Source organism: Alligator sinensis, unplaced genomic scaffold (genome assembly GCF_000455745.1).
Source record: "Alligator sinensis unplaced genomic scaffold, ASM45574v1 scaffold481_1, whole genome shotgun sequence".
Lineage (NCBI taxonomy): Eukaryota > Metazoa > Chordata > Crocodylia > Alligatoridae > Alligator > Alligator sinensis.
In genome coordinates this window covers 1,455,325-1,463,980 of record NW_005842201.1, presented here as the reverse complement: position 1 = coordinate 1,463,980, position 8,656 = coordinate 1,455,325, and the positions used below count along the sequence as shown (strand labels likewise).

Genomic DNA, 8,656 nt, shown 5'->3' with positions numbered 1-8,656 from the left:
CTGTGGATGCACGATAGGGTCCGGTTAGCCCTGCTGACTGTGACCTCACATTGTCGGCCCATGTTCATCTTGGAGTCAATAATGACTCCAAGATCCCTTTCTGCCTCCATGCTCTAAAGAGGGGAGTTTCCCATCTTATATGTGTGCTGCTGGTTACTACTGCCCAAGTGCAGCACCCTGCACTTGTCTGTATTGAAACGCATCCTGTTTGTGTTAGCCCACCCCTGCAACCTATCCAGGTCTTGCTGCAGTCTTTCCCTCCCTACTAGCGTAATCACCTCACCCCAGATTTTGGTATCATCAGCAAATTTAAACAGGTTGCTTTTCACCCTGTCGTCCAAATCACTGATAAAGAAATTGAACAGTGTGGGCCCAAGGACCGAGCCCTGGGGGACTCCGCTGCCCACTTCCCCCCAGGTCAAATATGACCCATCCACCACCACCCTCCGAGTATGACCCTTCAGCCAATTTGCAATCCATCTGACTGTGTAGGCATCAATGCCACAGTCGCCTAGTTTTTTTTAACGAGGATGGGGTGTGAGACAGTGTCAAAGGCCTCGCTGAAGTCCAGAAAGACTACATCCACCGTGACACCTGCATCCAATGCTTTTGTGACCTGATCGTAAAAGGCAATCAGGTTGGTCTGACATGACCTGCCCCTAATGAAACCATGCTGGTTGCCCTTGAGCATCATCCCTGATGCCGGCCCATCACAGATGTGCTCTTTGATGATCTTCTCAAAGAGTTTCCCCATGATTGAGGTAAGACTGATGGGCCTATAGTTGCCCGGGTCTTCCCTTCTCCCTTTTTTAAAGATGGCGACCACATTGGTTATCTTCCAATCATCTGGCACCTGGCCTGAGCACCACGAGCACTCATAAAGCTGTGCCAAGGGCCCTACAATAACCCCTGCTAGCTCCCTCAAAACCCTGGTTTTCCTCAGATTCTCCAATATTGTCTATATGAGTTATTTTCTGCAGGGTGCTTTCTCTGCAGGGTGCAGGCTTTGTTACTCTGGGCTGTGATACAAAATAACTGCTCTCCTCTTTGGCACCTTTCCTCGCTGTACTTCAGAGCAATTACACAGCATACGCTTCTTTTTAGTATCAGTTTGCTGCTTATTTTTATTTTTCTGTTAACCTTTCTGCTGTGACTACAGCAGCCACTGTAGGTCAAACTGAGTGCTCATATGAAGCCTCTTCAATGCATACATTGCAATAATAAATTATTTTCTTACTGTTCTAGATCATTTAGGCTCCAAGCACCTAAATGAACTAGATGAAGATCCCATCCTTGTTGCCACAAGGATGAAGATCCCATCCTTGTTGCCACAGTGGTGGGGAGAATAGATTAGTGCAGAGAGCACCACATAATTTATATGTCTGGTAATTGTATTGTTTTGAACAGGAACCAAAATTGAAAGGAGGCACATGGCATAGCTACATTTAAAGACATTGTACCATATATTACAGGTGTGCAAAGCAGGCCTTATTCCATTCGGATTTGGACCGAATCAGGGACAGTGATTCAATTAGTTGATTAGGATCACTGTCCCTGATTTGATTCAGCTGAATCCAAATCTGAAGATTTGATGCTGATTCAGAGGAAGAGCTGTTTGGGCACAGACACAGCTTTAAAAGTTTTTTTCTACACACCTTGAGATAGCAGGCGTGGCTCGTGATCGTTGCAATGCTGGGGCGCATGGAGCATCCCATAGGAATGTGGGGAGGCCCTCCATGTGTTTGGCGGTGAACCCGGAAGTAGACCAGAGTACTTCCAGTTCACTTTCGGATCTGCAGGGTGTTTTTCAGAAATTACTCTGTCTTATGATAGCACTATTTACCCATCACAAATAAACAGTTTCAGCAGCATCACACAATACAACATCATAAAACAACATTTCAATCTAAGGCACAATACTAAACAATCTTAATAACATCTATTCCTTAATATAGTCCATGAACCATAGCAAGGGATAGTCCTCCTTCCAATGGGGTCCCTTGGGAGGGGGTGTCCAGGAAGCACCAGGGGCCCCTCCCGTTAGGGCCTTGACTGGGTGAGGGGCTGCTCACCCAGTGCCTTCTCTGGGCCTGTATATCCCAAATGTCTTTCCCCTGTGAGACCCAAGGGCCCAATGACTCATACTCCCTCAGGTTCATAGATTCATAGATGTTAGGGTCGGAAGGGACCTCAATAGATCATTGAGTCCGACCCCCAAGGTGGCAGTGCTCAAGGAGCAGCTCGCTGGGGTCTCCCCTGCACCACCTCTGAAGCGCTGCTCCAGGCCTTCCCCACACCTCTGGGCTCCTCCCCACCCTGAGCCCCACTCTGGGCACTGGGGGCTCAGCTCCTCTCAGCTGCTGCACTGTTGCTGCTGGCTCCTGGGTGCTAGGTCTCACACCGCAGCACTATTATTTCCCCATGACCTGGTTCTTAGCACTGAGGGCTCTTTTAGCAAAGGCCAGGCCCTTTAGGCTAACCCAAGCAGCTTCTGCTGCTCCCTGGCTTGCTATCTCATGTGCCACCCTGCACACCGTGGGACCCGGCCACTTGCTGGGAGATGGGGCTTGAGCCACCTCACTGCTGCTCCCAAGGCTCTGCCCCATGCTCTGCCCTGCACACCATGTGGCCCCTGGCCCTCCAAGGTTGCAGGCTTGAGCCACCGTTAGCGGCTTCCAGAGCCTGAGCTCTATTCACTGAAATATGCACCGTGTTGTCTGAGGGTCTCACACCCTCCCAGGGATCTTCAGGAACTCAGGGCTATTCCCCACTGGGACAGCTTGTCCCTAGCTTTTCTCACTCCAGTCTTCTGTCTTCAGTTCCCCTGTTGCATCTCCCCTCATGCTGGGCACACTGCTCTTTATATACTTTACAGGGCTCCACTCCTGAAGTCTTCTGGACCTGACAGGATTGCAGTCTACAGTTAGGTCCATGGAGCTCCTCTCCCCCTCCCTTCAGGAAAAGGGTGAGGCTTCACTGCTTTGGCTGCCTCCTGATTGGTGGATGGGCTTCACCAACCAAAACAGCAGAATCCCAAGCTTGGGACTCAACCTAAGCTCCGAAAGGTAAGCCTTCTACATTATAATTTTTAGTGAAAAAAAGTAGAGCTCCATGAGTTTGTTTGCCTAGTGCCCTATAAGGGTTAATCTGTCCCTGGTCTGGGTAGCTGAGGGTGATGCCTGGGCTGCTCCAGTGCATGGTGCAATGTTGGGGGTGGGGGATGCCCATACAGGTTTGCAGTGCAGTGGTAGGTTGCCCATAGAAGCTCAGTGCAGCAGTGCAGAGGGCGGTGCCTGCATAGTGCGGCAAGGGGACATCCACATGGCATGTGGCTAACGGGGGCCCAAGGCTCATTTTTTATATTCTAATCTAGATAATACAGATATTAAAGGCTGATATGCTCTTATTGCATTTCATTCAATAGCTAAAGCATTGTAGAGAGATTTTGTACAAAGTCTCAGTTAGTAGCACGGATTTCCTTTAATATCATTTAGCTTTCATTCCTGTTACAAAATGAAAAACCTAAGCTGCATGACTTGTGTTCGAAATGGGATTTGTGTTTTGAACTGAGCACTGAAGCCTTTGGCAAATGTGTGCATTCTTGGATATTTGCTTAAGAAGTTTAAACTGAAAGCCTTACTAGTGTCACACAGGATTGTATTACACCACTGGAAAAGTAAGACATCTCCAAAAGCTGAAACCTGGTTTAATGAAATGCCACAACTGGCACCCATGGAGAGAACCACATTTTGCAGGCACAACTGCTTTAAGAATTTTAATTGCAATTTAGAAATATTTTTTAGAATATTTTGGCAACTACATTCTAAAATGCTTTTGCTCGATTATGTGCACAGTTCTAGTCCACCCTCTACATTTTTTAGAAAACGACAGAACCAAAGATAAAATGTCACAAGTCAAGGATTTGGCTCCTTCTGTCTGCTGTTCTGCTAATCCCAAATCAGGCTTGCTGTAATGGAGCTGAAGCATACTTAATTTTTTTGCATGGGTAAATGATGATTTAATGGTGTTTAGAAATCTTATATCTGGGTCATAAATCATATGGCACTGGGTGAAAATTAGGGAGAAAAGATAGATTGTAACTATCTTAGAATAACTATTATTTTTAAGCCTTTAAAATATTACAGCTTAACATTTGCATTCATATTTTTGCTAAAAAAAAAATTTTTTTTAAAGACGATGAAAAGATGTTTTTGATTTCATAGATATGAGCAATTTTCAAATCTATCAATTATTTATAAAATTCGCCCCTAAAAATAGAGGACTTTATTTGCAGCTTCTACTTTCTACATGCCTAGTCCTGCCATTGCCATGACCATCCACATGTGCATCCTAGGCTGTGTTTTAGCTCATATGTCTTTAAACCGGCTATGGAACAAAGAGATGTGGCAGGTCAAATACAGTAGTTCTGGTTATTCCCCGCAACTGGCCCTGGAGAAATTTCACTGACTTATCTGATGTCCCATTCTCTGTATGATAAGGATTGTATATAATTTTTGTATGGCAGTCATTTAACTTAGTGCCTTTCCTTCCATTATCCCTTGTCAGTTGTTCAATTAATGACTTGAGATTAACGTACTCCATACAAATAGAAATCTCATCCTTTGGAAATAAATGTGTAATAACTTTGCATTCAGCAAAGAAGCAGAAGGATCAAGGCAACACCCAGACACATGCAGAAATTTCAAGAAAGCATCCAGAAACTGTGATATCCAGTAATGAAAAAATCACAGATATTTTTGAAAGGTTCAGATAGTAGCCTTTAGAGCCCTTTTCTATTTCTCTAGAGGATTTTTTGTTTCCTTTTCATAAATAAATTCAGACTTTCAAAGAGACTTCTGCCTATGTTTTTGCATCCATATATTGATTGTCACAAATAATTATGAGCTCATATAATGTCAGTGCACCTATGCCTATTTTCAGGCCCAATCAGTCAGACATCTTTATGCCATATAATGCAATGACAAATAGTTTGCGAGCATGAGCAGGCCTTTCAGTGCTTATGCCCCATTAAAAGTCAATGAGTCTTAATTTTTTTATGGAAATCTTAAATATAATTAAGGAAAAGATGCTTGTTTTTGTTTAGATTATATGTTTTTAAAGGTGCTTGCAGTAGTGAAAAGGGGAATCCATGATATTCTCTTGCAAGAATAGTTGATGATAATGTTAAGGATGTGCCCATTTCCTGATGCTGGATCACACTGTGAGTACCAAGGGAGTGCCTACGACATTCATAGGACTGGCAGGGCATTGTGGAAGAGCTATTATTACTAATATAACGTCAGTCCACCATGGCTGTGCATTTGAAATGGTATCATATATTTCTTTAGTTTTACTCCTTTACTTTTGCTACTTTCTTCCTCAAATCTCTCCCTTTGCTTCATATACTTGGCAATATTATTTTAGTGACAAGACAAATATCAAATATAATGAACACACTCTGATTTGCATGTGTACTGACAAGCAGATGGATGTTAATAGTTATGAATGGTCCTGAAGAGCTTAGAGATTTATCAGAACATACCCAAACTACCAGGTTCCTCCCACTAATCCCATTTAGGTATCGTTCATGCTCCCCTCTCTTTGACCCTACTGTCCACAGAGACTCCATCACAGTTCCATTACTTAATCCCATCTCCAGAGCTTTGTAAACTACTGAATAAATGATTGATTGCACATTCATAGCAGAATATTTAGAAACTGGACTATGACCAACAATTACTTCCATGCAGGCCATTGAACAGTCATCAGATAGTAAGAATGTCTGATTATGAATGTGGCATGTCAGGGCTGAAAATAAACCAGAGAGTCAAACTGAAAGGCTCTATATCCATTCCAGATCCCTTAGATACCAAGAGCCAACTTATAACAGGCTCTTTATGAGAATACAGTGAGACAGAGCCTCCTCCTGTATCTAGGAACCTACCAAAATTGGAAAATGTGAAATCTGGCATTGCCCACTTTTGCAGGTAATGTCTGAAACATCTAAGAAAAAAAGAAAGAAAGAAAGAAAGAAAGAAAGAAAGAAAGAAAGAAAACTTACTGAAAATAAAATGTTGGTTCCCCGGGGGGAGCCAGTAATCTTCATGGCACTGTGGCCCAGCTACACAGCCTGCTGGGGGAAAAGGGGAGAGAGGAGCTGCTGGCACACAAGGGAGTCCAAGATGGCTGCTAACCCTGCCCCTCTGCTGATTGGCTGAGAGGGCTGCCTGTTGTGCAGCTCTGCTGTTCTCCACAAATCAACAGTGAGGGGCAGGGCTGCATGATAGACAGTCCTTGCAATGAATAAGCAGTGAGGGGTCAGGCCATCAGGACCCCTTGGCCAATCACAGGTCTGGGGGCCCCCAGCCATGATAAGCCCCAGCCAGCTCTGTGATCTGTCCACAAAATCAGCTGGCTGCCTCCTTGAGTTGGGTAGACCTCTACCCACATCCTATATGAAAAGACTTCTTATATAAGCAGCATTCTGAATCCATAGGAGAGTCTTGGAGAAGATCGGCATTCTTGGGGCCTGAAAGCACCCAGACTGCAGGGTTCCAAGTTTCCTACTGGTACCCCAGTGAAAAGGGTTATGAGGCAAAGGGCTTTGTTACATGGTAATTTTCAGCAGTTTCTGAACCACTTAAACCCTGGACTGGCTGCATGTTAACACCCTTTAAGTGGCTTAGAGTACTCATCATTTGGCTTATAGTTAAGCCATTCCAAAGCAGGATTATTTCTAATCTGCCTAATTTTGTTCCTGTTCCATTAAGGTGTGTCTACTCCAGACAGCTATTTGGCCCAAGTTGAGGTCCCTCAAAATCCCAGAAGGCAGTGGTCTCTCCTGAGTCAGGCTGAGCAGAGATGCTTGGGAGGCTGGGTGCCTCATCCCCTGGGGACATCGGGCACAGTGAGTGGCTGTAGTGGTCATGGTGCCTCAAGGTGCCACCCAAATCATCTTGCTGCCCCCCCCCGCGAGGGGGGGGGGGGGGGGGGCAAGCTACAGAGAAAAAAAGGACCAGGCTCTTTGGAGCTTAGGCAGTGAACTAGTCCAGGGAGCAGTGGGAGGAATCATGGCCACTGGAGATAGCGACAAGCTTTCTCAAGAGCTCTGCTGGGCAGAATGAGTGAGCTCCAGGGCTATGGCTTCCCTGGGACTCTCTGGTTTCTCTGCAGCTGTCATGGTGGTAGGCCTGGCCAGCGGAAGCATCAGCAGTGGACTGATGGGGGGAGGGCGCCAGCCAGACCCTTCAGAGTTCTTATTGCGCAAGGTGACTTTAAGTATTGCTACAAGAAGGACGGTGGGGCAGGGGGTGCAAATACAAGTACTGGCACCTGGGCACTAGAGACCCATGGTACATCACTGGGGAGCAGCCACCTGGCCCTGTCCCTAGCTCCTAGTTCTGCCCCTGGTCACTGAGCCTCCAGTGGCATATCACAGCTGTGCAGGTGAAAGACAGTCGGAGAAGGATTTGCACCTTAAGGTGTGGCAGCTCCACTAAACCAAACAATATTAAGCTGATTAACATTTGTGCATCTTTCAGAGTAAGGTGTAACAAGGCCCAAAGGGTATATTCAAGGTGTGATCCTAGAAGAAATTGAAAAAGCTAGTGATTGAAGGCTGCTCAGACTCAGAGCATCTGAGAAACATAAAGGATAAGAAGATCGGTCAAAACAAAGCAGCCAATGAGTCTCCATAAAGGGAACGTGACTAGGGCTGTCACAGTCCATTTTTTTTTTTTGTTCCTCAAACCAGAAAAGGGGTAGGAATGTTTAGAAAAATCTCACTGGAATTTTTTTTCAATGAGAGTATAGAGAAATATCAGCATTTATCTGCATGTATTAGAAGAGAACACTTAGTGCTGGAAACTAAATCACACAGTAGTCAGTTTGGGGAAAAAATTATGTTCTTTTCTAAAGTTTTGCCATGGCAGGAAAGAGGGCTGGGGTCAAACGACCCTGGCAAGGTGCCTATCTAGACTCCTTTTAAAGACCCCCAGAGTAGGAGCAAGCACCACTTCCCTTGGAAGCTGGTTCCAGATCCTAGCCGCCCTGACTGTGAAGTAGTGCCTCCTGGTGTCTAGCCTAAACCTACTCTCCGTCAACTTATGGCCGTTATTCCTTTTTACTTCCAGTAGTGCTCAGGGGAACAGGGACTCTCCCATTGCCTGCTGGTCTCCCTTGTCCAGTTTATAGATGGCCACCAGATCCCCTCTCAGCCTTTTCTTGTGGAGGCTGAACAGGTTCAGGTCTCATAGCCTCTCCTCGTAGGGCCTGCTTTGCTGCCCCCTGATCATGCGAGTGGCCCTCCTCTGGACCCTCTCCATGTTGTCCAAAGCTCTCCTGAAGTGTGGTGTCCAGAACTGGATGCAGTACTCCAACTGCAGCCTGACCAGTGTCACAAAGAGAGGGAGGATCACCTCCTTGGACCTGCTTGAGATACATCTGTGGATGCATGACAAGGTGCAGTTGGCCTTCCTGACTGTGTCCCCACATTGGTGGTCCATGTTCATCTTGGAGTTTATAATGACTCCAAGATCCTTTTCTGCCTCTGTGCTGATGAGAAGGGAGTTCCCCAGCCTGTAGCTATGCTGCTGGTTCTTTCTCCCTAGGTGCAGTACCCTGCAATTGTCAGTGTTGAATCCCATCTTATTCTCAT

General features: G+C 45.7%; 1 long non-coding RNA gene across 1 annotated transcript in view; it reads right to left on the bottom strand.

Moving 5' to 3' along the window:
- LOC112550772 overlaps window positions 1-6,182 on the bottom strand; it is a 21,389-nt gene extending 15,207 nt beyond the window's left edge. Inside the window, exon 1 of the long non-coding RNA XR_003094772.1 lies at window positions 6,062-6,182. This is a non-coding gene — a long non-coding RNA (uncharacterized LOC112550772). The remainder of the gene's footprint in view (window positions 1-6,061) is intronic.
- Between the last annotated feature and the right edge of the window lie 2,474 nt (window positions 6,183-8,656).